The sequence below is a fragment of the Rhinoraja longicauda genome, chromosome 3, assembly GCF_053455715.1.
Source record: "Rhinoraja longicauda isolate Sanriku21f chromosome 3, sRhiLon1.1, whole genome shotgun sequence".
In the NCBI taxonomy this organism is placed as follows: domain Eukaryota; kingdom Metazoa; phylum Chordata; class Chondrichthyes; order Rajiformes; family Arhynchobatidae; genus Rhinoraja; species Rhinoraja longicauda.
The window spans coordinates 30,313,638-30,340,046 of record NC_135955.1 but is presented as its reverse complement, the minus strand read 5'-3'; the positions used below and the strand labels follow the sequence as shown (position 1 = coordinate 30,340,046).

At 42.1% G+C, this 26,409-nt stretch overlaps 1 long non-coding RNA gene across 1 annotated transcript in view; it reads left to right on the top strand.

Moving 5' to 3' along the window:
* LOC144591421 (uncharacterized) overlaps positions 1-1,976 on the top strand; it is a 31,190-nt gene extending 29,214 nt beyond the window's left edge. The window contains exon 3 of the long non-coding RNA XR_013546839.1: positions 1,140-1,976. This is a non-coding gene — a long non-coding RNA (uncharacterized LOC144591421). The remainder of the gene's footprint in view (positions 1-1,139) is intronic.
* Positions 1,977-26,409: the final 24,433 nt, after the last annotated feature.

The following is a 26,409-nucleotide window of genomic DNA, read 5'->3' as shown; positions in this document are numbered from 1 at the left end:
TCGTGAACTGCTGAACACTGTAGAGAGCTGAGGTTCTTTGCAGCCGACCCAGAGCTGCAGGGTGTTCACTGATTTGCAGTTTGGAATGGGGAGCCGATCACGCCAATAAGCCCGTCAGTGGAGATAAGCATTTCTCAATCTCTGTAAGGACACGATAAGAAAAACAGCAAATTATCATCAAAAAAAGATAATTTGTTAAAAGTCAGTTTGAGAAGATAGCAGACCATAATGCTGTTTGAACTGCAGGACTTCAAACATACTTTGCTCACAATGTATATGAATTAATTTGCTCTAATTCTTTTGCATTATGCATCAGGCTGTAGATAAACTTTAATCACATACTGCGTAGCTGCAGGAGATACAAATTTATGCAGAAAGCAATAAATTTTACTACATTGAATAGCAAAGTGACTCTTTAGTTGATTAAAGAAGGAAAGAGCTGTTGACTGAGGCTCTATTTCACTCTCACTTTTTTTGGTTGTAGCCTTGACTCACTGAAGAATTTCATTGTTCCGTTTCAGGACATATAACTAGAAAACACTCTTGACTCTTGATGAGAACAGTCTCGTTTCTAAAGGTAGAAGAGTATGGATTTGAGCCTCAGTCCATAGTCTGGAGCACAATGCTTCACTGCTTGAGGTCCCATTGATTGGAAACAAGAAGTAGCAATGAGATAGTGAAAATGATTTTAAAAAGCAGAGGTATGATGATCAATGTTTAAGGGAGGGTGTGGATTATCCACAGGCAAGGTGCACGAGAAATTGCACTTGGGGTATGATTCTGAGCTACAAGCAAGGAACTGGCCATCATACTGACAGCATGGTCTTCATCAGGGTAAGTTGTTTCAATGGGAAACTAGTAGCTACACACCGTCTCCTTGCTGGTGGCCATCTTATATTCTCCCTCAATGGTATCCACCATATTATACCATATTGAATGAATACTCTGATTAACATGTGACAGCGTCAGATTGAATTGATCCTTCAGAATCTTTTACCTCATCCTCATAAGGAACCTTGTCAGCTGTTTTGGTAAACTCCCCAATGTTTCACATGTCTCTGACCCTAATGCCAGCAGATATATTGCCTTCTCCTCCTCACATGTCATTATATTCCAGTGTTTGTGTACTCCATCCACAGCCTCAATGTTGCAGGAAGTCCATGGGCCATAAGAAAACTTTGTCAGTGATCCAGTCGGAGATACCCAACTTCAGTATGTCCATTGAAGTCCTTGAAGAATAGCAGACAATAAGGATGACCATGAAGTGCAATCAATACACACATATATATCAAGGAAATTTGTTTAGGAACTTCTGATTGAGAACACTGACTCCATAAGATAAGTGATGAACAGAATTAAGGCCAGGACATTTCATTCAATAAATGAATGAGCAATAAAAGGTCAATCCCTCTGCAATCTCAAAGCTGCCCTATGCCATTGCCCCAGATAGGAGTTCTGTAGATGGAAGATACAGTGGAGGCAGAGTCCATGATCCATGCCTCAAAAGGGAAAGCAATGGATAGATCCACAGTAAAGACTAATCAGGAGAAGAAAAAAAGAAGTATGATTGAGGAATTGTAAGAGAAGGAGGAAAATCAGAATGCATAACGACATGAAAGCAAAGGGAAGAATATGAAGAGTGCCGAGTGGAACCACAGTAGAAACTGTTACCAAGAGTTCATGGTATTTAGTTGCATGTCAAATGCATTGTATGATTGCATTTATTTCAGCCGGAATTAGAATTATTACACATGCCTGTAAGGTGTGAGTTGGATACTGAATATAGCATGTTCAAAGTTATGAACATAATTACTTCAATGCACTAAATGTAAAGTTATGGACAGCTTGTGACAAAGAATTAAAAAAACGACTAAGACAGGTGTAAATTTGTGTTTCATTAAATTCATAACCATATCTACATATTTCTATATAATTAATTATATAATTTCACATATAAATAGTTGCCTATCTGTAAAATATACTGTTTGTACATGTTTGTACTAATTTTAAAAAGGAAAGATTTAAGAACTATATTAATTATGTCGTTTGACCATGATACATCGTTGTAACAGACAATTGCTGTGTACTTTGAAAATGACTGTCTCTAATAAAACATGTCTCTGTTTTAGTTTTGTTAAGTGTGAATAATTGTGGCATTACCAAAGAAATCCATGAACACCACAAATATCAGGATTGTAGCAGTTCAAGAAGACAACAGTTCTCGATGAATACCCTTATAAGAAAAATAGTTCTTATTTAATAACACTTAATTTGTTTTGCAGAGTACATAAATAACCAAAATAGAAAATAAAACAATATTTTTTAAATAAACTTTTAATTATTAAATGCCTTCTATCAGGACTCCCAAATCCACCTATTTTAACCCCAAGTGTGACAAGTCCAGCAGGACCAGTTCAGGGTGACTAATTTTCAAAATGTTTTACCTTCACATAGGTTGATGGTATGGGGACCTTGGTGACCATTTCCACTTCAAGCCTGCGCTGGAATGGGAGTGACAGCTGCATGTAATGGTGTTGGTGGCCTCGTTGGTAATTTGGTTAACTGTAGCCATGCCTTGAGACACAATCTCGGTTTTAAACATTAGGACATATTTCCTTCTTCAGAATGTTGAGAGGGTAGTCCACTCCTCACCGATGCTAACCCCACCCATACCTCATCCCCAACTCCAGCTCCGTTCCCTCAAGTTCAATCACTGTTTCCTGCCAAATAAAAATGAAAGCAAAAGGGAAATCGTAAAAAATACTCAACAGGGTAATAATGAATAATTTGGAATCAATAATTAAGATGGAATGAAAATTTTTACTGCTGGAAGAACTCAGCAGGTTCAGCGGCATTGGTGGGGGGGAAATAATCGTTGATGTTTTGGGTTGAGACATTGCATTAGGATAATTCGATGGTTCAGGGTACCTTTTCCTCCACAGATGCTGTCTGACCTGCTGAATTCCTCCATCAGGTTGTTTATAACGCCAGGCTCCCTGACCTTTTGTGCAGTCTGTACGCAGTTCGCCCATTCTTCCTGTGAAAATTTTGTTTTTCTCTGGATGCTCCAGTTTTCCTCCCACCGCAAAATCCTGGTTGGTAGGTTAATTGGTTACTGTAAATTGGTTTTAGTTTTTATTTAAGAAGGGTCTCGACCTGAAATGTCACCCATTCCTTCTCTCCAGAGTCTGAAGAAAGGTCTCGACCCAAATCGTCACACATTCCTTCTCTCCAGAGACGCTGCCTGTCCAGCTGAGTTACTCCAGCTTTTTGTGTCTATCTTTAGTTTCTGTTTAGTTTAGAGATACAGCATGGAAACAGGCTCTTCGGCCCACCGACTCCACGCCGGCCATTGACCACCCATTCACATAGTTCTAGGTTATCCTACTTCTGCATCCACTCTCGATTACCGCCACTGTATGTGAGTGGGAGGTGATTCAGGGAGGAGTTTGTGGGCATGTGAGAGCATCAATTACAGATACCCAGGTGAGGTAATGAGAGGTTCAAGAGCTCAACCAATTCTCTTGGCCTAAATAACCTCCTTCTATGTTCAATAGTTTCTTTGTTGCCACATACAGTACACAAAAATACTATGAAATGCTTGTTCTGCATGCTAGCTATCAAATCATACCAAACATTAGTACAAGAGATCCACTTCTGAAGCAGTTTATTTCACAAAATGCTGGAATTACTCAGCAGGTCAGGCAGCATCTCAAAAGAGATGGAATGTGTGACGTTTCGGGTCGAGACCCTTCGAAGGTCTCGACCCGAAACGTGACCCATTCCTTCTCTCCTGAGATGCTGCCTGACCTGCTGAGTTACTCCAGCATTTTGTGAAATAAATACCTTCGATTTGTACCAGCATCTGCAGTTATTTTCTTACACTTCTGAAGCAGCGTTCAGGGAGTTGCCACATTCTGGTGTCATTTTGCAACTTCTGAGTCTGAAACATCCAACCTAGGTCCATGGAGATATGCAATTCTTATACATCTCACTTTAAGACCCAGTGTCCTGGTGCCACTGGATGGATGTAGAAAGAGTCAGCCTGGCCCAGCGAGATGCTGCTGCCATCCTTACATGAATATGAAAATTACACATGATTCCTGCTTTGACAAGCAAACGCAATAGACAATAGGTGCAGGAGTAGGCCATTCGGCCCTTCGAGCCAGCACCGCCATTCAATGTGATCATGGCTGATCATTCTCAATCAGTACCCCGTTCCTGCTTTCTCCCCATACCCCCTGACTCTGCTATCCTTAAGAGCTCTATCTAGCTCTCTCTTGAATGTATTCAGAGAATTGGCCTCCACTGCTCTCTGAGGCAGAGAATTCCACAGATTCACAACTCTCTGACTAAAAAAGTTTTTCCTCATCTCTGTTCTAAATGGCCTACCCCTTATTCTTAAACTGTGGCCCCTGGTTCTGGACTCCCCCAACATTGGGAACATGTTTCCTGCCTCTAACATGTCCAACCCCTTAATAATCTTATACGTTTCGATAAGATCCCCTCTCATCCTTCTAAATTCCAGTGTATACAAACCTAGTCGCTCCAGTCTAGGACAGTCCCGCCATTCCGGGAATTAACCTAGTAAACCTACGCTGCACACCCTCAATAGCAAGAATATCCTTCCTCAAATTTGGAGACCAAAATTGCACACAGTACTCCAGGTGCGGTCTCACTAGGGCCCTGTACAACTGCAGAAGGACCTCTTTGCTCCTATACTCAACTCCTCTTGTTATGAATGCCAACATTCCATTGGCTTTCTTCACTGCCTGCTGCACCTGCATGCTTCCTTTCAGTGACTGATGCACTAAGACACCCAGATCACGTTGTATGTCCCCTTTTCCTAACTTGACACCATTCAAATAATAATCTGCCTTCCGATTCTTACCACCAAAGTGGATAACCTCACACTTATCCACATTAAACTGCATCTGCCATGCATCCGCCCACTCACACAACCTGTTCAAGTCACCCTGCAACCTCATAGCATCTTCCTCACAGTTCACACTGCCACCTAGGTTTGTATCATCGGCAAATTTGCTAATGGTACTTTTAATCCCTTCATCCAAGTCATTGATGTATATTGTAAATAGCTGCGGTCCCAACACCGAGCCTTGCGGTACCCCACTAGTCACTGCCTGCCATTCTGAAAGGGACCCATTTATCCCCACTCTTTGCTTTCTGTCTGTCAACCAACTTTCTATCCATGTCAGTACCCTACCTCCAATACCATGTGCTCAAATTTTGCCCACCAATCTCCTATGTGGGACCTTGTCGAAGGCTTTCTGAAAGTCGAGGTACACCACATCCACCGGCTCTCCCCTGTCAATTTTCCTAGTTACATCCTCAAAATTTCCAGTAGATTTACCTTATTAACCTTTCAACAGAGCAGCTGGAAGGTAAGCACATAAAATGAGCATATGAAGACAATAGACAATAGACAATATACAAAGGTGCAAAACTCCTGCTGTGTGTTAGTCCAGTGGTATTCATTTCCTAGACTGACAGATGAACTGCAGCAGCGCAAATGAGGATCATCCGCCTCAGTCAAAACAACTCCTGCAGAGGAGAGTGAGAAGTTTAGTGGAAAACCAAACTCCAGATGCATCAATACAAAAGTCATCTGTTCTACAAAAATACACCAGATCCCTTAGATAACAGAAGCAGAAGTCTCAGCAGATACAGAGAAGCTGCTGGTGCTTTGTGTGGCATGGACAGGTTAGTACTTTGTATATTGAGAAACACATGATAATTCTGTTTGTCTTTCAGATTGGTTCAGGGTAACATGTTATGGTACAACTGGCCATAAATCTCCTCTGGGTCCTAGTAAACCCATTCTGCTGTAGATTTAGTATTTGCAGGTTATCAGAAGCATCTGGTAATTCCCACAAGCTCATGTACACACGGCATTACCAGCGCTTCCAGCTGCTGGACATCTCTCATCCATGGGGTTGTTTGCTGCCCAGCTCCACTGGCTCAAGCACAATGGCTGTGTCCATGGAAGCACTGCTATTTACTTTGCAGCTAATCACATTCTGATGGTTGCTAATAGAAATGCCATACAGCTGGAACGAAAGAAAAAAAATGCTTCTTTGACCCTGTGTATTCCCAACAGCAATACTTTCTCTTTTTGCTCTGATGCCGAAGTCAATGTTCATTTAGATTCAGTTAAATTAACTTAAAGACTCGCATTTATTTATATCTGCAATTTTAGTTTAGTATAGTTTATTATTGTCACGCTTACTGAGGTACAGTGAAAACTTTTTGCTGCGTGTTATTCAGTGAAGGAAAAGACTAATCATGATTACAATCAAGCCACCCACCGTGTACAGATAGAGGATAAAGGGGACAACATTTAGTGCAAGATAAATGTGATAAAGTCTGATTAAAGATAGTTCAAAGGTCTCCAATGAGGTAGATGAGAGGTCAGGGCCGCACTCTAGCTGGTGAGAGGATGGTTCAGTTGCCTACTGTATAACAGCTGGGAAGAAACTGTCCCCGGATCTGGTGGTATGCCATTTTCAGACGTCTGTACCACTTGCCTGATGGGAGAGGAGAAAAGAGGAAGTGACCTTTGTTGGTGAAACTTGAAGTTTTCGACCATCTCTACTTCGGCACTATCAATGTATTTCGTGGTGTGTGTACTTCTTCGCTTCCTAAAGTCAATGACAATCTCCTTTGTTTGCTGACATTGAGGAAGAGGTTGGTGTCAGGGCAACAGGTTACGAAGTTCTCAATCTCCTTCCAGTACTCATGGGGCCCAAAACTGCTCACAATACTCAAAATGCGGTCTGACCAGTACTTAAGCTAGTCGTCTGCGAACTTGTAAATTGAGTTGGATTGGTATTTGACTGCGCAGTCATGAGTGTTTAAGGACTATAGCAAGGGACTGAGAATACATCCTCGTGGGGCACCAGAGTTGAGAATTATCGTAAAGGATGAATTGTCACCTAATGTCACCGACTGTGGTCTGTTGTTCATAAGTTATCTACAAATTTCTAGGAGCAGAATTAGGCTATTCATCTCATCAATCTACTCTGCCATTCAATCATGGCTTATCTATCTGACCCTCCTAACCCCATTCTCCTGCCTTCTCCCCATAACACCTGACAGCCTTACAAATCAAGAATCTGTCAAATTCCACCTTAAAAATATCCATTGACAGTCTCCACAGCCATCTGTGGCAATGAATTCGCCAGATTCACCACCTCTGATGAAAGAAATTCTTCCTCATTTCCTTTCTAAAGGTACATCCTTTTATTCTGAGGCTTATTCTGGTCCTAGACTCTCCCACTAATGGAAATATCCTCTCCACATTCACTCTATCCAGGCCTTTCATTATTTGGTAAGTTTCAATTATGTCCCCGCTCATCCTTCTGAACTCCACGAGTACAGACCCAGTGCCTTCAAAAGCTAATTATATGTTAACCCAATCATTCCTGGGATCATTCTCATAAACCTCCTCTGGACCCTCTCCAACACCAGCACATCCTTCTTCCAATATGGGGCCCAAAACTGCTCACAATACTCAAAATGCGGTCTGACCAGTGTCTTATAAAGCCTCAGCATTGCATCCCTCTTTTTGTATTGTAGCCCTCTCAAAATAAATGCTAGCATTGCATTCGCCTTCCTTACTACTGATTCGACTTGCAGATTAACTTTTTGGGAGTCCTGCACCAGTACTCCCAAGTCTCTTTGCACCTCCGATTTCTGAATTCTCTCGCCATTTAGAAAATAATCTATGCCTTTATTCCTACTGCCAATATGCTTGATTTCCCCCTTTGCTACACCATATTCCATCTGCCACTTCTCTGCCCACTCTCCCAATCTGCAGAGTCCCTGCTTTCTCTACACTACCTGCCCCTCCACCTTTCTTTGTATCATCTGCAAATTTGGCCAGAAAGCCTTCAATTCACTCATCCAAATCATTGGTACACACCGTGATATATCAGCACAAGCACCGACCCCTGCAGAACTCTGGTCATCACTGGCAGCCAACTAGAAAAAAAAAACTTTAATTGGCACACTTTGCCTTCTGCCATTCAACCAACCTGTTGGCCATGCTAGTATCTTTCCTCTGATACCATGGGCCCGACCTTCTTTAGCGGCCTTGGTTGTGGCACCTTATCAAAGGCCTTCTGAAAATCTAGGTAAACCACATCCACCGACTCCTTTGTCTATCCTGCTATTTATTTCCTCAAAGAATTCCAACTTCGCTAGGCAAGATCTCCCCTTCACAAAATCATGCTGACTTTAGCCTATTTTAGTGTATGTTTCTATGTACTCAGAAACCCATCTTTTATAATGGACTCTTAAATCTTACCAACATGGTTGGTCAAGAAGTCAAGGTTCCAGTTGCAGAGGGGAGTTCTGATTCCAAGTTCTACATAGGTTTCCTCCTGAAATAAAGGGCAGAAAGCCATAATAAGGATGAAATTCCTCAGCCTGTGGAGCCCAAATTGACTCCATATGCACTTCACCCTGCCTTGGCAATGCAGCCAACCCCCATAATCAAGGACTGCTCATACCCCAGTGTTTGTCTCTTCTTCCCTCTCCTGTTGCACAGAAGCTATAATGAGTGGTTGGGCAGGCTTGGTCTTTAATCCTTGGAGCACAGGAGGATGAGTAGTGATCTTATAGAGATGTATAAGGATTATGAGGGGAATAGATAGGGTAAATGCACATCGTTTTTTTACCCAGAATTGGGGAATCAACAGCCAGGGGACATTGGTTTAAGGTGAGAGGGGAAAGATTTAGCAGGAACCTGAGAGGCAGCTTTTTCACACAAAGGGTGGTGGGTATAGGTGGTGACCAAGATGCCCCATCTACATTAGTCCCACCTGCCCACATTTGGCTCATATCACTCTAACCCTTTCCTATCCATGTACCTGTCGAAATGTCTTTTAAATGTTGTTATAGTATCTGCCTCAACTACTGCCTCTGGGAATGAGCTGCCAGAGGCAGTAGTTGAGGCAGATACTATAACAACATTTAAAAGACATTTCGACAGGTACATGGATAGGAAAGGGTTAGAGTGATATGAGCCAAATGTGGGCAGGTGGGACTAATGTAGATGGGGCATCTTGGTCAGCATGGGCAAGTTGTATCGAAGGGCCTGCTTCTGTGCTGTATGACCATGACTCTATGACTCTAAAAGCTGGAAATCATGTGCCACCAGATTCATGAACAGCTTCTTCCCCTCTGTTCTCAGACTCCTGAATGGACTTGCCACTGCTGAGGATGTATTCCCGAGCTTATCACGCATTCATGCTGTGGTTTCACTGTGTGGTGCTCCCAGTGCGGTTCCGTTAAGTAACCATGTGTTGTCCAGTATTGGCTTCAATAGATGGAATGTGGTTTGCAACGCGCCCATTAATCCTCAATCTGTGAACATCACTCCCATTCGGTATCTTGGAATCACATTTCTAAACTTGATGCAATTGTAACAAAGATAGAAAAGAATCTGTGCATACCATTTAGCTTTGCCTGGTGTTAGTTACTCTATTCTCAAAACCCTTTTCTTTTAACCATGGAGTACCTTACTTCTGCCTTCATATTGAATTGATAAATGCAACCCATGCTGACTAACCTCAGACAGAACTGCCATATTATATCCACTTCTGATCTGGTTCAGTGGCACATGAGGGTAATGTACACTGTCTTGCTTTCCACATTACAAAAAGAGTGCAAAGGAAGTTGAGAAATGGAAGGAAAAATTAAATGGATATTTTCAAAAATGCCACAGTATATATTCAGGAAAACTGAAAAGCAAGTCCCTTTACTTGCCTTGAGGAAATTTGTGAACTGACTTAACATGGGTCTTTAAAGTGATGCTGTTTTGTAGTATGGAAGATTGAAAAGACAGGGATTGTCTACTTGTTGAGAATAAGAAGCCTATTCCTACTCTGGCTGAGCCAAAGAGCCAAGATGCATTTGAGGGAGAAAGCAATAGAAAGATACAACGATAGGCTGGAGAGTGTTTGTGAGGAGCACGACATTGGCGTTGATCAGTTGCATGAAATATCAGGCATCCCTGGACATAAATACCCACGTAAATGTATGCAGTCCAGATGGTGATCTCCGGCAGCTCAGCCAGATCAAGTTGACCATTACCAATTGCTTGTTTACTGCACATTATTAACCTGGAGTGTTCTTGTATTTCATTTGTCAATTAGTTCAGCTAACACTAGTAAATGGGGTGTCTTAGTATTCCACTTGTGGCATTCTGACATTTGAGAAAGCTGAAAACGGTGTCTGAATAGCTCAGTGTAAATCATCATGCTCATTTCCAGAAAGCCAGGTAATGTTAACAAAGCACATAATCCTGGATAATAAAATATGAATTCTGCTAAATACACAAGAAAGAAGCTCATAACTTTTGTAGTTAACTATTCAAATCAGATTACTATCCCTGAGAAAACAATTTCATGGTAGAACCAGATATAAGTTAAAATGAAATGACAGGAAAATAAACACAAATTAGTTTATTCCATGGTTGTCAATCAATGCAGAAGTACACACTGCGCTGTTAATTTAAATTCACATGTTAAGACCCACTAAAACCTTGACATTTCTGTTATTTTCCATAATTCATCTACTTTAATCTGATTTCACCATGGTTCAAAATATAAAAGGTAAGTCAATTAATGATGTCATTTTCTTCCAATCACACCTTTCCGCCTGGGTCATAAGGCAGCATCAAATCTCTCGGGGACTTAGATTCAAAGTACTGCTCTCAACATAGTCCTTGCTGAGTCTGACAGGAGCAACAAAAAAAACCAACCTGCAGCAATCTGCAAAATCCCCTTTATAGATATGCCCTCCTTTCCATCTATATTTTAATTTTATTAATGTCTTTTCCTTATTTTGATCACCCACCCCACCCGAGCCAACCCGAGCCGAGCCAGCCTTACCCACATTGACCAGCTGGCCTCACAAATGGGCAACAGTCCAGGCCGCCTCTCTGAAGTGTGTGGAGATTCACCTGCTGGAAATTGTTTACTCCCTAGCTTTGCCCCCGGGTCATTATCAACAATCTCTACAGACAGTTGCCAACTCTTGTCGAACGTAGTCCTGGAGGTTTTCATTGCACAACATTAACTTGAACCCAAGCCTGCCAAACTGTCTTCTGGTGCGTGTCCCATGATTTTTATCACAAATAAACAAACGTGTTCAAAGAACATAATTGGTTTAATGCCCTTACGATTTATCTTCCAAGCATTTGGGTGTAGCAGTGCCAAAAGGATAATTGTAAATTCTCTAGACTCCAGGGCAATACTGAAAGGTTGGCAAACCCAAGCTCACTTTATTATATCAGGCTAATGCACCCATTTAAAGCCTCTGCTCCTGAAATGCACATGGAAGCAAAGTGCTGAGGAGCAGATTGACCAAGACTGTGGGCTCACTGTTCGGTTTCACTATTCCCAATGTCAAAACAGAGAGATTATGCTCCACTTGGGAAGATTAGTCTGGACTGACACCAGCTCGCTGGAATTAATTCATCATCCAAACAGGCTACAATCACTGTCAATTTGCTTTACCTAGCAACTGAACAAACAACTTTCATTTGTAGAAGGTGCTCTACTAAGATGGATGATACACACAGCTGAAGTGACTGATCACAGGCTGGCGGCTTCCTCAGCTGAAGGCCTCTAACATATGAGCTCCACGTCTCTTTGAAGCAGTGGACCTTTGAGAAACGTAATCGCATTCTTTTTCTGATACTGAAGACTTCTGCTTGCCCTTGAATACATGACTTCCATGGTATATTTTCCTCCTATGTACAAAGGTCATGAAAACTATTTTAGAATTATGTTACCAATTAATGTCGCTTTAAAAAATGAAAGCCTCCTCACTTTTGCAAAGTGGGCAAAACTATTTTAGTATTTATGCATGCAGTTTCTATTAAGACATTTCTATTGAGGTAATAATATATAATTATAGTTGTTTATAATTACATACACTGCAGTTACAGCAAAAAAAAACACCCATTTGGCCCATCTGATCCATAGCATTGTTTTTGCACCACACAATCCTCTTCATCTTCCTCATTAGCATATTTCCTTAATTCTTCGTCTTGACTGCATTTATCCAAGTTCCCTTCAAATTCATCTTTGCATTTCATCCCATGAGAACATGTTCCATGTTTTTATCAAATCTGGATAAAAATGCTTCTCTTGAAATCCCAAATTAATTTTATCATGGCTCCCCTACATCTACACTTTCTGTGTTCTGGTCTCACTTGCAAGTGGAAACATCCTTGTCCCTATCCTATTAAACGCTTGCATAACCTTAAATAGTTCAGATAGACACAAACTGCTGGAGTAACTCAGCGGGTCAGGCAGCAAATGGATCAGGCAGAAAATGGATAGGTGACGTTTCAGGTCAGGACCCTCAAAGGCTCAATTTTCTCTAGAGATGCTGCCTGGCCTGCTAAATAACTCCAGCATTTTCAGTCTATCTTTGATATAAACCTGCATCTGCAGTTCCTTTTTATTACTTAAATAGAGCTGCCCTGAATTTTCAATTTTCTGGAATTCCAACCCAATCACTTTGTGATTGTCAAACTGTTTTCAGTTGGGCAGTATGCAAGTCAATAAAGCAATTAGTCCACTTGTGTTGTTATTGACCTTCCTTTTTTTCTTAGCAAAAAGCACACTTACCTTTCGGCCTTCATTTCTGTCAAGTGGTTGACAGAATATCAATGCCTAAATTTTCATTCGCTGTTCAGTAGTACTAAACATGATGTTAGGTAATGTCAGCATGCTTCACTCCAATTCTGAAATTCCTTTCAGTTTACTTCAATGGAATTGAATTTTAGAAGTAAAATATAGAGCCGCTACTGTATAGAGCAGTGAATACCACTGACCAGGAAAAAAATCCCAGCAGAACTCTTCCACTGAAGCTGATGGACATGCCTGGTGTCACAGAAAGAATCTTCTGAAATAATGGGATTATTGAATTAAAAACCCCACAGGGAACTACAAACAAAAAAACATTTTAACTGTGAGATTGATCGTTTGCCATTCATCTATTTTTTAATTAACTTTGTTCATGGTTATGGAATAAAATTGCATTTCATAGCACATCATCCCCTATATTATGTATAATAAAACAATGGAGGTAAATCAACTGTGTAGGAAGGAACTGCAAATGCTGGTGTAAACCGGATAGACACAAAAAGATAGACGGGTCTGAAGAAATGTCTCGACCCGAAAAGTCACCCATTCCTTCTCTCCAGAGATGCTACCTGTCCCGCTGAGTTACTCCAACTTTTTGTGTCTACCTTCGAGGTAAGTCGGCTGGTAAATCACTTCTTATTTCAATTTACAACGCATGGTAGGAGCTTCGTTTCAAAACCAAACAGCACTGGCAGTTTACAAGCAACATCCTGATCTAACCAGTGAATTAATATCATTGGGTCTACATACATATACAATACTGATCACAGATAATAGAAAAGAAAAAAAAAATGAATGGGCTGTTTTTGTGCAAAACCTTAACATAAAATCAATGTTCAAATAAGCCGCTATCAGTAACTGCAGAGGGATTCAATGAAAACCCTCATAAGAATTGAAAATGTGATGATTGCTACTACATTCACTTCCCCCACCACACAGCATGAAGACCATCTACAAAATGCACTACAGCATCTCACTTTGAAACCCAGATTTCTAAACATATGACAATCAGTTGCATGGGAATGCCAATACCTCCAATTTCTTCTCCAAGTCATATTGACTTGGAAAACATTGCTGGTCTTTCATCATTGCAGGGTCTAAATCCTGGAAAACATTTTTGCCACATGGCCTACATAGGTTTGAGAAGGCAGCTCACCACCACCTTCTCAGTTGCATTTACAGCTGAGTAATGCAGGATGGCTTGGACAACAACCAGGCATGTGCTGATAAGTGAAAAGTAACTTTTGTGGTACATGAAACCCAGACAATAACCGTTGCCAAGAAGAGAAAGTAAAACCATTTTGATAATGGCATCTCATACAGGAGACTGAAAACTATGGCTATGAGGTTCAAGAATAGTTTCTTCTCAACAACCATCAGGCTCTTGAACACTGCACAACACTAACCAATGAACTATGGACTGTCTTTGGTTGCACTAAGGAGGACTTCAGGCTTTTTTGTTGCACCAGTGTCATGGTTATTAATTTAGTGATTTTTTATTTATGAACTATGTGTATTGTGTTACAGACCTGTTATGTTGCTGCAAATAATGATTTAATTGTTCTGTGGTTGTTACAGATGACAATTAAGCATTTTTGACTCATTGTCATCATTATGTCTCTCTGTGGGGTCAGAAACCTAGCTTAATATTTTCCAACATTTTCTGTTTTTATTTCAGATTTCCAGCCTCTGCAGTTCATAAAAACAAATTCATTTAGTTTTAGTCTTCCCAATGATGCCCATTTTCCTGAAACTGGGCTGAGTGGCTCACTGTAAGATATGTATATTATATAATGTTCAATAAAAATGTAGTAACGTTGTAGCTAGACACAAAATGCTGGGGTAACTCAGCAGGACAGACAGCATCTCTGGAGAGAAGGAATGGGTGACGTTTTGGGTCAAGACCCTTCTTCAGCCTGGAGAAGAGTCTCGACCCGAAACGTCACCCATTCCTTCAATCCAGAGATGCTGCCTGTCCCGCTGTGTTACTCCAGCATTTCGTGTCTATCTTCGGTCTAAACCAATATCTGCAGTTCCTTCCCACACTAATAACATTGTAGCTCACAGTTCAATCTTTGTGTTACAGAGAATGCATGAGGAATTCCTGTCACGACAGTTTTCCGTTTTCACGTTGTTTTTATGATTACTTCTTGAATACAGAAATATTATAAAGGGATCTTTTAATGCAATCCATTCAATCTTATATTCTCCCTAAATCCGGTTTCTTTACTTGTGATGAGAGTCCCGCAAGAGAAAGCAGTGAATTAGCAGCAGTTTCACATTTCAAGAACCACCCTGCTTCTAACCCACAGACTAAAGAAATATTCAGCTCACAATAGTTAACACTTACAGTGTACTAAAATTCATTTTAATAAATGAAGCTATGGAAAGAAAAAAAATCCTTTAGTTAGAGTACCCATTTTCCAAAAGCATAAGAACTATTGTGTCCAACAGAGTATTTAAATCATATCTGTTTATCCTAATCCTTTGAGCCTAGTGTTCCAGTTCAAGCCAGTTTATTGACAAAGAGTTAGAGAATCAGTGCAGCAGGAATTGATTTGGTAATAGTTCTTTCTACACATCTAATGCTCTTGCAAATAAATACATGAACAGTTTTTCCCTTGACATGTTTGATTAAAGTAAAGGTTAAATGCAAAGAAAATCAATAAAAATAAGTTGAATTAAATCAATAGAAAATATAAGCATTGCGATAAAACGTTTATTAATAATACAAAATTAAACAGCATTCATTTCACATTTTGTGATTGTGATGTTAAACATTATAATATGTGATAAAGTACAACGCAACTTCCATTATGTAACACCACAAATATTGTACAACATTCTAGAGAGCTTGAAGGCACAAGGAACTGCAAATGCTGGTTTGCTAAAAAAGACACAAAGTGCTGGAATAACTTAGCTGGTCAGGCAGCATCTCTGAAGAACATGGATAGGCGATGTTTCAGGTCGGGATCCTTCTTCAGACTCCTTACCCCTTTCATCGTAAGTATATGGTATGTGGGTGAATACTCTTTATTGTACAACATTCTAACAAGCTTGGAGACACAAGGAACTGCATATCCAGGTTTATGAAAAAAGACACAAGGTGCTGGAGTAACACAATGGGTCAGGCAACATCACTGGGGGATATGGATAGGGTGAAGAAGGGTCCTGACCTGAAACGTCACCAATCCATATCCTGCCGAGATGCTGCCTGACCCACTGAATTACTCCAGTACTTTGTTTTTGTTTATAAGCTTCACACGATTATCAGACAAAATGTAATGCTGATCCCCTTAAGGTAATGTGTGGGCAGGTAATATATTGGCCAAAATTTGATGTTTTAAGGATCACTTTACAGGAGAAGAGAGATGCACAAACACAGAAGATTTTAGAGAAGAATTTCCATATCCTTGCAGTTGAAGGTGGAACGATGAAATTCGAGGATAATCAGAAAGCCAGAACGAAGGGGTGAAGACAGAATGAAGGGGTGTTGGAGGGTTAGAGACCTAGAGAATATTGCTAAACCTGCAACGTGAACACATTCAACTCAAGGGAAAACCAACACTGAAAGGATTAGGCAGCTGTGGTGCTGCAAGTCAGACTGTGGCCTTCACGTAAAATTGACCAAACTTCATATCCCCACACATCATTTAGAATCAAGGTCCCTAAGTGAACTTAAGTAGAGTTATAGCCAAGAGGTAAAGTAGCAACATAAAAGCTTTTTCACTGTACATCGATACACACGACATTAAACTAAAGTGAACTACGCTAAATTAAACTATAAAAACAGGTTGTGAGCTGAACGAAGTGAATTGTCTGTTTCCTTCTCTCGACCTCTGCAATCCAGACATCCACAAGGCCCAAGATCATACAAAAGTAGCAAGCCCGATTCCACCAAATCTGGTTGCATTGCTAGAGCCTTTGGGAGGTTTAATGGAATTACTGGAATTGAAACATTATCAGCTTTTCGGGATGTTGATAACTCAGAATCTTTCCTTCGAAACTCCTTCTTATGATAATGGTCAAAAACATCAAACCTTCTCTTGAGACTCGTTGAAAAGTGAGAAGGAACCATTTCACAGACAAACATGAAGATTAAGATAAAGATAATGAAATCAAAGGAGATAGTGCATCAATTGAATTGCCGCAAGCGTGATTCCGTATGATAAATTATGGAAGGTACAGGACAAACATTAACAGGAAGCTGTGCACAGGTGGCACATGCTCATTGGGAACTGGCCCGACCAATCTTCACCATCAAGCCTGACTTCTTGAAGGTGCTGGGGATCTGGTTTGGTGGGGTTGAGGCATGTGGCAATAATTGGCTGGAGCAGATAGCCAAGGTCAGGAAAAAACTGGAACTGTGGAAGCAACGCTCCCTATCTATAACAAGAAACATTTAGTCATCGGGTGTGAGGTGCTCTCAGGGCTTCTGTACTTGATGTAAATGTGGCCTGTCCCCTGCTCCTATGCCACAGTGATCACCTGGGCCGTCTTCCTCACCTGGGGGGTCGTAAATGGACCGGGTGCGACGGGCCACAATGCACATGTCGGCAGAGGACAGGTGTAAAAGCCTGCCCAATGTCGCCCTCACCCTGATGGCCACCTTCGTGTATGGCTGCATCAGACTGTGTGTAGAGTCAAAGCACGTGGGCACTAAGAGCCATGACCTGCTGAGGCTCTACCCATCCTCGGTGTTGCGAAGGATAGGTCTGGCGCAGATGCCGGGCAATGTGCCAGTAAGCTGGACATTGCCGCCCCATCTGACGTTCTTGGAAAAGTTCTTCCGGACCAACACCTTTGATCACAAGTCAGGAAAATGACCTGATGGACCCTGTGACATGGTTCCCAGAGCAGACTGCCCAGCTTGTCTGGTGAATTACCTCATTGCCAAAACCTCACCAACAAACACCAAGACCTGGCTTGGCTGGTGATGAAAGGGACTGCCAGTCCGATCCTTCCAGCACCATTGGAATCTTATTACCGATGCACGCTGCCCTCGGGACGGCTGCAAAGGAGAGGAGATGGTTGTCCACCTCTTCGCACAGTGCGGATTTGCAAAGAGAGTCTGGAGAAGTTTGCATTGGTCCCTGTCGCGTGTTATTCTGAACAGTTCCTAACAGAGGACTCTCTGATTTACGAACTGTTCCCAGGGTCACTTTCAGTGATGGAGGTTGCGTGCTGCTGGAAGGTCATCATCTCAGTGAAAGACGCTCTTTGGTCTGCCCGAAATTTGTTGACCTCCCAGCCGAGTGCGATGTGCGTCAGGGAATGTTGCCGACTGGCCCGCTGCAGTCTGTGCGCTGAGGGACGCACTGAAGCTTGGTGCAGCCAACGCTAAGGCTCTGCAGGGGAGGGCGACAGTCTAGGGTCCTTCCGCTGCTGGACATTGGGGGGGTAGGGTGTGGTGGAGACACCCCTCAAATAAAGGAAGGGATTTCACCCCAGGGGGCCACATGAGTGCAAGGATGTTGGGTACAATTTGTAGACGCTATGTTACGACGAAATGAATATGTATGGCCTCCGAGAATGTGGAAGAATTCTTTCACAGTTCCTGTAATGTATATATTTTTTACCCTGAATTTGTTTATTTTGAATTAAAAAAAGATGGCGGCACAATGTCACAGCAGTACGATTCCTGCGTTACGGCACCAGAGACCCCGGTTCAATCCTGACTATGGGTGCTGTCTGTACGGTGTGTGCATTCTCCCTGTGACCGTGTGGGTTTTCTCTGGGTGCTCCAGTTTCCTCCCATAATCTAAAGGTACGCGAGTTTGTAGGCTAATTAGCTTCTGTACATTTCTCCCTGTGTGTAGGATAGAACTAGTGTACGGATGATCGTTGTTCGGTTGGGACTCATTGGGCCGAAGGGCCTGTTTCTACGTTGTATCTCTAAACTAAATAACTGAAAGATTGATTCCCTGTGCACACAGGAACAGCCTCCTCCAAGGTATTGCCAGGACATGATGTTTGAAATAAATTAAATCTAGGAGTGTATCTGTGGGTGGTATTTAAAGTTAACTGGCAGTTTTCCCCAGAACTACAGATAGAGGTGATCACTTGCAGTTAACAAGAGGCTCTTTCAAGTGATCACCGTTTTATTCAGTTTTAGTTTTAGATATGCAGCCTGGAAACAGGCCCTTCGCCCCATCGAGTCCATGCCGACCAGCAGTCCCCGAACACTAACACTATCCTACACACTAGGGACAATTTACATTTGTGCCAAGTCAATTAACCTACAAACCTCTATGTCTTTAGAGTGTGGAAGAAAACCCAAGATCTCAGAGAAAACCCATGCAGGTCATGGGGAGAACGTACAAACTCCGTACAGACAGCACCCATAGTCAGGATAGAATCCGGATCTCTGGCGCTGTAAGGCAGTAGCTCTACCACTGCACAACCGTGCTAGTGAAGAATGCATGAGCTGAAGCTAGAGTTATAGCTAAGATGTAAAATAGCATGAGGTTGTTTTCTGGCTTGACATGTAAAGCCGCTTGAGACCTCAATGATCTTTAAGAAACTTGTAGAAACAAAGAACAGCAGATTCCAGTTTATACCAAAGATAGACACAAAATGCTGGAGCAACTCAGTGGGTCAGGCAGCAACTCTGAAGAACATGGATACGTGGTATTCACAAAATGCTGGAGTAACTCAGCAGGTCAGGCAGCATCTCGGGAGAGAAGGAATGGGTGACGTTTCGGGTCGAGACCCTTCTTCAGTCAGTCTGACATCAGTCTGAAGAAGGGTCTCGACCCGAAACGTCACCCATTCCTTCTCTCCCGAGATGCTGCCTGACCTGCTGAGTTACTCCAGCATTTTGTGAATAAATCGATTTGTACCAGCATCTGCAGTTATTTTCTTATGGATACGTGGTGTTTCAGGTCAGGACTCTTCCTTCGACTTACTCCTTTCATTGTAAGAATTTGGGTAAGAACAAAATTTTTACTTGCATTACTACAATGAAAAGCTGCAGCTTTACAGAACCATAATGCCATAACATAACAAATAAATATACAATAACCAACAATACAATAGCTTTATAATCAGTAACACTAAGTAATCAGACCACAGTATTGCAAAACTGAGTGCAACCCAAACCAAGTCCAGAATAGATCATAGTTGCTGTGGTATGGTTGTGGTTAGTGTGCAGATAGGGTTGTCAACTGTCCCGTATTAGCCGGGACATCCTGTATTTTGGGCTAAATTAGTTTGTCCCATAGGGGACCGCCCTTGTCCCGTATTAGTAGGGTTGCCAACTTCCTCACTCCCAAATAAGGGACAAAGGGTGACGACACCGCCCCATGCCCCACGTGACCTCACCCAGCCAGTGGCCACGTTCTCTCGCTCCACCAAAGGCGGTCGCCCGGGCCGGGAGGCGGGTTGTTACGCAACCTTCGTTAGGCGGCGCCCGGGCCTCCAAACCTAGACTGTCCGAAGCTAAAATGTCGGAAACCAAGAGTGTCGGGACCTAAACTATCGCGACCTACAGTGTCGGGGCCTACAGTGTCAGGGCCTACAGCGTCCGGGCCTACAGCGCCCCCCGGGCCTAATACGATATTAGGCCCAGGAGGCGCTGTAGGCCTCAACACTGTAGGCCCCGACGCTGTAGGTCGCGACAGTTTAGGACCTGACACTCTAGGTTTCCAACATTTTAGCTCCAGACAGTCTAGGTTCGGAGGCCCGGGCGCCGCCTAACGAAGGTTGCGTAGCAACCCGCCTCCCGGCCCAGGCGGCCGCCATTGGTGGAGCGGGAACATGTGACCGCTGGCTGGGTGAGGTCACGTGGGGCGTGGGGCGTGGGGCGCAGGGCAGTGACGTCACCTTGTCCCGTCTTTGGGAGTGAGGACGTTGAATCTGGAGGTCACGGTTCTCAGGCTCCTGCCAATGGTGGTAGCAAGATGAGAGTGCGGCCAGGGTGGTGTGGGTCTAGTTTTTTCCTCACCAGAACTGGTTTAGGGCAAACGCAGAGTATAGGTGTCAAAGAAAGTGAATCTATCAGTTCATTGTAGGAGGCATTCTAATATTCAGGATTATGCTCCTTTAAAAGGGTTTGATTGACAAACCTAATTTTGGTAAACAGCCAGTTGCGAACCTCCCGCACCATCAGTTGTCTGCAATATTCTCAATATCTTCGAATGGGATCCCTCCCCTGCACCTGCACTTTATATGTACACAGCAAACTGAATACAGAAAGGACTCCTAATGGGAGGTTGACTCTTAGCTGACCTTTGCTGGGCAGGCCATGAAATACACTGTCCTCAGCATTTTCTTCAATGTGTCCCTATAGAAGAAACTTCACACAATGCTCAGTATATCATGAGGTAAATAATTCCTCATATTTATGAGGCTATCTATTATATCAGAAAGATCAATGACTTGTGGACACGTTTGCTTATAACGCTGGTTTCTTTGATTTATTATATTGTTGTTTGCTTTGATTCATTAGCATTCAACATGCCATTGTGTTTATTTCTCTCAGACTAATGGCTGTTCACAATAGAACCTGTTCAGAGAAAGCTACAAAGTGATTAGAGGGCTTCAATGAAAAATATGGAGGAAGCAGATAAGGTTGTTTGTCTTTCCAGTTTGGGTTAAATAATATCAATTATCAAATCCATTAGTCAATTGAGATCTATGATTTACTCATCTAATTTCCATTCATGTGAATGCAGCAGTCATTACTGTTACAAGATCAGGCAATTGGTTTCCCATTTAAAGACAAGATGACCTTTTGTTTATCCACAATTGCCATTAGATCTTGAATGAGACACCATCTATTCTGCTTTGCTTCCAGTTTTGGAACTGAAGGTGGTTCTTGGCTGTCCTTAATGTGGAGAACAAATAAGCAGTCCTGTGCTCTTGAGTATTCAGAAACGTTGTGCTCAAACTTAGGTATAGTGAACCCTCATTTTACCTCTTTATTACAGATCTCGGTTATATCAGACAGACCTACTGATGGCTGCCGATGCCACACCCGTCTCGCACTGCCTGCCTGCCTAGTCACGTATAGTCCCAGCTGCCCACACCACCCGTAACTCACACCACCTCCCCGCCATTGCCACCGCCACCACCGCGACAACCCTGACCTGCATGCCGGCCGCCCGCGGGCCGTGACCACTGACACTGCCAATCCTCGCCCCTCCCCCGGCCGCCAGCAGGCTAGAGGTGTCAACTCACCTTGATTCTAGGCTCAGTTCCAGGCTGAGAGTCTGAAGAAGGGTCTCAACATGAAATATCACCTATCCGTGTTCTTCAGAAATGACCCATGACCTGCTGAGTTACCCCAACGCTTTGTGTCCTTTTGTGTATTAACCAGCAACTGCTGTTGTTTGTTTCTACAACTTATACAATGATAATACCTTACGCGGTTATAGCGGACAAACGGTAATAACGGACACCAATTCTCCCTCCTATGTTATAAACGCTATGACGAGGGTTTACTGCACTGCAAACACATGGAGTGCATCACAATGTTACAGTAGGTAGCATTTTAGTTTTGGTTAGGAGACTGCAATCAAGTCTCACTCCAGTGATTGGAACCTAAGAAGCAGTTCAGCCCCACCAGCCCAGTGCTGATACACATTACACTATAGGAAATCCCCATGCTTTGAATACAATATAAAACCATGGCCCCATTTCCGCTCGAGGGTGGATGTCACAATTGTCTTTATCTCAGAGAAACTCAAGGTTGCCCGACATGTACAGGTCTGAATTTACCCCTCAACCAACATTAACTGGACTGATTATCTGGTTATTATCATATCCCTGTTTGTGGGAGCTTGCTGTGGATAAATTGATTCCACATTTTCAACATTACAAATAGGCTTCCTCTGGTTGAAGAGTGCTTTAGCACATGCCAAGGTTGTGATAGAAATTAAAATCTTTGCTCTTTTATAAAACATCTGCATTTCTGGAATGCTGCCTGACATGTTGTGTATCTGTAAAGTTTTCCGTTTTAACTTCATATTTCCAAATCTGCGTAATTTTGTTGCTGTTGTATGGGTGTTTGGAGTACGTGGATCATGCTGTATCAACGGAACATCACACGTCTACATACAAGTGACCGAGGCACATGACATTATGAAGCTTAGCCGCCATTTGCCCACCAAGTGAAGTACACAGAATGCACAGTTACATCAGTCCATTGTCTGCAACAAAACCACTGACTTTATTCTCCATGAAAAACTCCACCCACTTTGTCTCATCTCACATTACCATTTAATTCCCCTGCATCTCATGTATTTATCCAACTATCCTTTACTCCATCCATATCATTTGACTTTTACCTGTAGGAAAAACGTCCATATTCCCATCAATCACTGAGCACTAAGTTCTGTATGAATTCCCTATTAGCAATTATCTAATATCTTTCTGCCCCAAGGTTTTTCTCCTTTCATTTGTGCAGGATTTCCTATGTAACTCTTTGAATCAATATCTTCAGGTTTTGGGAGAGTTTCCCAGGTAAACCGGGCTGCCTCACAACTCCAACTTGAAGTTGGTATCTCCAGCATCAGCCATGTCTGCCAAACATGACCCCTTTCACCTGTACCCACCTATCACTTGCCAGGCTTTGTCCCGCGCCCCCACCTCTCTTCCAGCTTACTCTCTCCTACTACAATCAGTCTGAAGATGGGTCCTGATCCGAAGCATCGTCTATCCATGTCCTCCAGAGATGTTGCCTGACCCGTTGTGTTACTTAAGTACTTTGTGCCCTTTTTTTAAGCCATGTCTCTCCTGTTTGTATAATTCAATCCCTCTTAGGCCAACATTCACACTAACCTTCTGATACCATAAATACATTGCATGTACTTCTCCTCATCCCATTGCCTTGGCTTTTCTATAGCTGGCTTTCACTATGCTTAGTCTTAGGTTTAGGTTTATTATTGTCACGTGTACCAAAGCATGGTGAAAAGCTTTGTTTTGCATGCTACCCAATCAGATCAGATACCACTGTACATAAATACAATCAAGTCAAACTCAAGTACAACAAGCAGAGCAAAGGAAAAATACAGAATGCTGAATATAGTTCTCATCATTGTAGCGCATCAGTTCCATAGACAAAGTCCAATGTCCAGGATAGGATCATCATTAATCTAACAGCATTATAACTTATGGTAATAACATTCAGAAGTCTAATGATGGAGAGGAAGAAGTTGTTCCTGAGTCTGGTGGTGTGTGCTATCAAGCTTCTGTATCTTCTGCCCAACAGGAGCCAGTTTCTTTTATTTGGAAATGCAGGACCATCAGCCATTAAATTTGAAAAAGTAAAACCTGCTGATGTTGGAAATCTGAAATAAAAGCAGAAAAATTTGGAAACATTCAGCTTCTGTGGAAAAAGAAAAAGAATAATGGAAAGAGAACTGAGCCAAAATGCTAACAGGCAGAAATGACCAGCATTAACTCGTGCAATGTGCCTAGAGAGAAGATAAGATGTTTTTCCTCAGGCTTGCATTGTGCCTCACTGTAACATTGCAATTGGATTTGGTTTGAATATTAAACCACAGTATTGGCGCACCAACACCAGTCTTTAGTTTTATATGGATCATTGCAGCCAGCCAGTGGAAACATGCAGTCCAAAATGTTCATAAGACACAAAAATCAAGAGTTGGTACATTGCCATGACTGAAGCTAGATGCTAAAGTCAACTAATGTCATTGAAAGACCTGTGCGAACAAACTGCAATTAGAATCAACTTCTTCTTTGGTCTTGTTTGAATAATTACATGAGCTCCTTTAACATGGCTAAACATTAAAACAGTGTACAGGATCACCATGTTGAGGTGGATTTTAAACTGTGGCATGGAGAAGGAAGATGAATTAAAGAGAGAATTCCAAAATATAAAGCATGGGTAAAAGGAGGCTCCCTATAACTGAAGATAGGACTTTATATTCTAATGAAATATCTATTCATTATAAAAAAATATTTTAATCTGACAATGTTTCGTATCAACTCTAACAGTCTGTCAGTCACTGCAAAGGCTATTCTGCTGCATGCTGAATGAGATTTATCAGGACTCTGCAGCCATGTCTCTATCTGCCAAATGTACAATAAATTACATACTGATGAAACAGTCAGGATGGCTATTATTGCGACTTTATTTAAATGAATACAAGCAAGCTCCACAAGAACAAAGGGAGAAACAGCTGAGTATTAAATCTTTAAAACTTAATAGTTAACACAAGGGTAAACCGGATTTCTATTTAATTAGCAAAAAGGATGTATATTTATTTCATTCCACAATATTTGCAAAATAATTGCTGATCTTGCAATCCAGTGATCCCAGAGAGCGGGTATAGATTTAGGGGCTTGAGTTCCAAGCCAATAACAAATGCACAGTGGAGTGATGTTCTGTCTGTCATTACACAATTATGGCCGTCAAGCTCAAGGTTGTCACTGTTCTTGCCCAAGAATCAGGCAAGTGCGACCAACTGAGGTAACTGCACTTCAAAGGAAGAACACCAGCTGCTTCTCTTTACCCTGAGATGCTGAGGCTGATTGTTGCATTTCCAGCTCCAACACAGAACCAGTCTGAAGAAGGGTCCTGACCCGAAACGTCACCTGGTCCTTTTTTCCAGAGATGCTGCCTGACCTGCTGAGTTGCTCCAGCACTTCGTGACTAACTCCAGCTAATTTAACACAGACCAAAGATGAAATATAGGGTCCTCATGGCCTCCATGTCAACATGCCATAATTGAAAGCCCACTGCTAGGGAAGAGTTTTAAAGAAGAAGTAGAGCTAATGAAAATCTTTGAGAAATAAATATATATATATATATATAGTGTAAGAAAATAACTGCAGATGCTGGTACAAATCGAAGGTATTTATTTCACAAAATGCTGGAGTAACTCAGCAGACCCCTTCTTCAGACTGATATAATTTCCCTCCAACCCCATCACCATCCTATCTATTTTATGCATGTTAACATCACAGATAAGGTCACTATTTAATACCCATCCTTAAATGAAACAGTTTGTAGTCAATGATACTGCTTACCTGGAGTCACATGTAACCTGGCTTGGTAAAGATGAAGGACATTAGTGAACTGGGTTGGGTTACAAGTCTACAGATGCAGTATAAAAAGCATACTGTTGGGTTGCATCACAGCATCACAAGAAATCGCAGAGAGTTGTGGATGTAACCCAGTCCATTTTACAGACCAGATGCCCCACCATTGACTCCATCAACATTTACACTGCCTAGGGAAAGCAGCCAACATGATCAAAGACCTTTCCCATCCCGGCCATTCCTTCTGCTCCCTGCCTGAATGAAGGAGATCAGAAAAAGTGATGGGCACTGCTCAAGTTCATCATGGGTAGTGACTTCCCACCATCAAAGGGATCTATAGAAGGTGCTGTCTCAAAAGACTGCCAGCACCATCAAGGACCCACACCGTCCTGGCCACTCTCTCATTTCACTCCTGCCATCGGGAAGAAGGTCTGAAAACTGTAATGTCCAGGTTCAGGAACAGCTTCTTCCCAATGGCCATCAGGATATTGAACACTATGAACTCCAACTAAACTCCAATCTATGAACTGCCTTGGTTTCACAAGGGACTTCAGACTATCTTTAGTTTTTTGCATTATATTGGTTTTTTTGTGAACTAATATTTTTATGTCTGTTTATTGTATTGTCTATTGAGTACTATGTTTACAAACCTGTCGTGCTGCTGCAAGTAAGAATTTCATTGTCCGTTTCAGGACTGTTGACTCTTGACTCCAACCAG